Source organism: Vicia villosa, unplaced genomic scaffold, assembly GCF_029867415.1.
Source record: "Vicia villosa cultivar HV-30 ecotype Madison, WI unplaced genomic scaffold, Vvil1.0 ctg.000794F_1_1, whole genome shotgun sequence".
Classification (NCBI taxonomy): Eukaryota; Viridiplantae; Streptophyta; class Magnoliopsida; order Fabales; family Fabaceae; genus Vicia; species Vicia villosa.
The window spans coordinates 397,723-402,888 of NW_026705351.1; the positions used below are offsets into that span (position 1 = coordinate 397,723).

Genomic DNA, 5,166 nt, shown 5'->3' on the forward strand with positions numbered 1-5,166 from the left:
TAGTAACTTCATGTTCCCGTTAATATTTAATAGTTTGAGCAATAACTTCATGTTCCCATTAATATTCAATATTTTTATCATTAATTTTATGTGAAACAATTGCACAGATACCACTGTATTACGCGCTATTTTTAAAATTATTGTATCTTAAATTAAAAAAATGTCAAAACAAAACTATTATTAACATAAATAATTCAAAAACAATACATTTTCCTCTGTTTGAATTCATACATTATTTTAAATATATTTATTTTTATTTTCTTTAATTGTAAAAAGGATAAAATAACCGTAGATTCGCACAAATTCTGGTATGGTTACCCGTGCATTGAGACAGTACTGGTGTGTTACCCGTGCATTCGCACAGGTACTGATGTGTTAGCACACTTTTGTTTTCAAAATGTAATAAAAGTGTAAATAAAAAAACAAAATTGTTTTACCAAAAAAAAATTATTATTTTTTAAGAAAATACTTATTTTTAAAAGAAAAATTAAATATTTTTATCAAAATTGTTTTACATTAATAATATATATTTCAAATTTATATATATTATCACAAAAAATATTATATCTTAAATTAAAAAAATCAAAATAATCCAGTGGAAAATGTATTAACCTTTAATCATCATTTTTTGGAATAGAGTGTATGAAAAGAGTATAAGAATACTATTCATAGTATTCATAGTATTAATAATAATTTTAAAAAAGAAAAGTTGTTAAATGTAATAATATGAGTGTAGGAGTACTATACACGTTTTTAAAATAGAGTGTCATGTTGGGAGGGTGATCTGTTTGAATTTAAGTTTGGAACAACCAACATTGCACGGATTCAAACAAATGTTTCAATCAATCCATTACTCTCCGAATGTTAAGACTATCAAACTGAAGTTCAAACATAATGTAAAACCAAACAAAATCATCCATCTTACGATTTCTAAAGTTCATGAGGACTACGTACGCATCAGAAAATAAACCAAACAAAAAATAACCAGAGGCTGATTATGCTTTTTCAGGAAGCCAAATGTGAAAAACTTATAAAAGGTTTTTTCCTTCCTTTTGAAATTCCTGAAAGGTTCAAAGGACAAAACAAAAAGGATGATAAATAAACCAAAAAAAGAAATATACTAACCATATGCAAATCATCCCTCATTGTAAAATGGGCTGATGACTACATGGAGGCCTAAAATTGTACTTATACAATTAATTGGTGTTGAGGTCACCTCTTCAGTCTAAGGATAACAACTTTCAAACTATTCAAAGATTGATCAATTTCTAAGACTACTATAAGTTGTCTACTCTGACTTTTGCTTTGATCTTCTTGCAGACACGCTTGTACATCTCCCAACGAATTTCAGAACCTCGTCAATTAGAATAACCGGCAACGCAACCGCCAAAACCAAAAGCCACTCATTGAAGCTCAGGGGCACAATGCTAAATACTTGAGCTAAGAATGGCACATTGAAGATAAAAAAGTGCAGCCCAAATGATATGGACATTGAGAGAATTGAACATTTCAATGGCTACCAACACACAGAGGGACAATGTCATAACTTTGACTTTACCGGTATGGAAGTAGTCACATGGGTTATCGTCAAAAGAGATGACTCTAGAACCAGCGGTTAAGGGAGCTGCAGTGAAGTTATTCCAAGAGGAGCATTGACCCCAGTTGGCCAGCTGAGAGTAAGTCACAAGAGTATGTCCATCCCCACCGAGGTCAATTCCCAAAAGGGAACCATGTGTATACCATATAGTGAAGACGCCAACAATAACTAATCCAACATAAATTCCAATAACCTGTGAAGTATAACAATAGGGAGAAGATTAGAGTTAAGAGACATATTATCAGCGTTTAAAACATAAAACATCTACAGCCCAATAAAGATATAACCAGAAAGAAAGAGAAAGCAAATTACCAGACAGCGAAATAAAATCCACAGGTTAATCAGTGAGTCGTCATTGCGACGAGGAGGCTTCTTCATTATATCCTTATCTGGAGGATTAAATCCCAAAGCTGTTGCAGGGGTCCATGACTCTATAAATAGAGACAGAGAATGTGAGAGAAGGCACTTAGTTGGTTATTAGATTCGATATGGCACAGCTCAGGCTCTTGAATTTTTCTAGAAGATACCATTGTAAGTTGGTTTTCTTCTTGACCCTGGATACCCCCTGGTTTTCTTTCTGCTAATTTTGATACTCTCACTATCTTTTATAATGCCAGCAGATGAGATAAATTTATACCATTAATCTCCATGCATGTTTACATGTCAGTGTTGTGTGCGTTGGTGACTTAGTGTCGATCTCTAGAAGGAAATCAGTAGCCAGGATAATTGGCCATGCAACTTTTTCCCTCCAAACAAAACAAATTGCCGACATGAATGATGAATGGAAAACGTTTATCCAAATTTCAAGTTTCAAAAGCAACATTCTCCTTTACCTTTAGATTGATTAGATTCGATGTTAGTAAAAGCTCAGGAGCAACATATAAAATATTTAGGATTTGACTCCTCTAAAGTGGGTTGCAATTTACTTCTCTAACCCACAACAACAACCAAATATTTTACCTACTATTGCCAAATTATAACTGTTGATTAGAAAATTAATGGTAGATTTTTGACAACTTCATTGTATTTTTATACATACACATATTTTATCACAACCTCTTGTTGATTTCTAATCCTCTGCATTTCACCCTCTAAAATACATCCCCCCTTTAAAGAAGTCAAATTAAAATATTTAAAATATGGAGAATATTTGTATTAGGAGTCATATTAGAGAACCAAAAGAGTTGTCTGTAAAATTGATGTATCAATAGTCCTTGAAATACAAAAGTACATAACAAAAAATGATGTTAACTTCAAATAAAAGTGGATAGTTTACTTACATTCTTAAATCTAGAGATGAAATATCTTCAATGGGGCTTAGTTTTTTCTCTCCAGCTCCTGCCAACAGTATTCAACAAATTGTACATCATGTGATCATGCAAAGAAGGAGCATTACTCTATTTCAAGAAAGATAATAAAGACATACTACTTATAGACATCAAATGCAAAAAAAAAACAGGTCAATAACAGAGTACACAGTTAGGTCTCATAATATCTCCAATCTGCAAATCTAACTAAAAATTAGCTGTAATTAATGCTAATTTATTATTTGAAGATTTAACATTCTTTGATTCTCTTTGGACTTCATATAAAAATATTAAACTTAGCGGTATCACAACTAATTCCACGGAATGTACGAAAAATTCCGTGGAAACTTGCATCTTAAATGGTTTCCTCTTACATGAGCATGGGGGAGGGACAAAGAAAGGGGAAAATGTCTGAAGAAAACGGATAACCAAATTATTGCAAACAAAGGGTTAAGAGCCATAGACAACAAATTAAGACATAACACAGTTGCATCATTTAACAACTTCTTACACAGGTGACTTTTACATTCGTATAGTCGAAAAGCATACTTGACACAAATTCCATGTTTTTTGATATGGAACAAAGTAAGTTTCCATATATTCAAGTAATAAACGATAATGTGTTCTGGTCATTAAAAGGATTTGGATTTAACTGATATGACATTAGATATAATTTTCCAAGTAACATAATAGATATCATTATGTAGTCATTTGAATCATCAAGCCAAAACCATCTAGTAGTAAGAAAAGGCATTGGTTGTTCTTGTCTGTTAGGGTCAACAATATACCAAAAATCTCACATCACAAAAATAAAAACTTAGAACATATAATTTGCAGAATGAACCAACCTTCAGTATATCGGCAACACCTACAGGATAGAACACTTTATGTCTAGCAGCCCCTACTATCATATAAAACACCAGGTATAAAATATAAAAGAAGAAAACCTTGGACAGCATAACTAATATTGATTGAAAACTCAAAACAGATTTTGCAAATAAATCATTCTGACAAAATCAAATGTGATTCTTGCCGAAAGTGGCCATATCCATAAAAAATTCTCAGCCTCCGTTATTGCATGGCTGCTGGAAAAGGAAAAGCATTAACCTTTTACAGCATAACTAATCATTATTGAAAACTCAACACATTTTCCAAATAAATCATTCTAACACAATCAAATGTGATTCTTGCCTAAAGTGACTTGTAGTTTAGACTACGTGATCCCATGTCCACATCCTAAGGGACAACTATGCTACATTATTTGAATAAACAAACCATATTATGACTCTGATAAACAAACATGACGGTATTCGACGTAATTCAAATTCAAAAGTAGCATAGTTAAGCACAAAAATTCAAAATAGAAATGGAAAACAAATTCAAGAGTTTACTTGGGTCAGTGTAAAACCTATCACCAGCAGAGTAAGAAGTAGCAACTATCCATTCCATCATCTTGATTGAAAAGTACTACAAACAAAAATCACATTAGTGCGTTGTTTTAAGGCGTTAAAATAAATTACACTAATGATGTTTTAAGGCGTTGTTTTAATGCTCTTTTGAAATTCCAAATAAATATTTTCTATAAATACGTAAATCTCATGAATAGAATTAGACATTTGTTTAAAAGTAGACAGAATGGAGCAGTTTATGGACTGTTTAGAAGTATTAAAGTTCTTATAGCGGTGATGTTGCCGTGAATTTCACACATGTCTTCCGCGAGGCTAATAGATGTGCTAACACTATGTGATAAAGGGAATTTAAATATTTTAAGCTTCCCCAAAGAACTATTGGATTCCCAATTGATACAAATAATTTTACTTCTCTCTTCTCCCAAAGAACTATTGGATATCAATAATTTTCCTTCTCTCAATGTGATTTTGAAATATTTTACGCTTCTCCCAAAGAATTAATTTAGAGTCATCATAATACATTATTTTTCCAATGGCTCAAGCAAACATGATTTCACGTATCCCATAACAAACAAATTTTGTACATTTATATTTATTTAATTTTTAAAAAATAGAATTATAATAATTAAAACTTTTCTCTTATAGAAACATGTAAATATGATAGAAAGTTGAGAATTTGCCAAGTGTCAAACTTGCCAAAATACTCATCTTGCTTTATTATATTGTATGATTTATTTTATCAAAATTCATTAAAATAAAAGCAAAACACTTTTTCTCTCATACACTGATTCATCTCTCAATCTCTGTTTATTCTCAGAGAAAACCTCTACTCTCTCTTAAACGCTCACGAGAC

General features: G+C 31.5%; 1 pseudogene; it reads right to left on the reverse strand.

Annotated features, from left to right (window-relative positions):
• Positions 1 to 1,182: 1,182 nt before the first annotated feature.
• On the reverse strand, positions 1,183 to 2,247 carry LOC131631234 (calcium-transporting ATPase 1, endoplasmic reticulum-type-like; annotated as a pseudogene).
• Between the last annotated feature and the right edge of the window lie 2,919 nt (positions 2,248 to 5,166).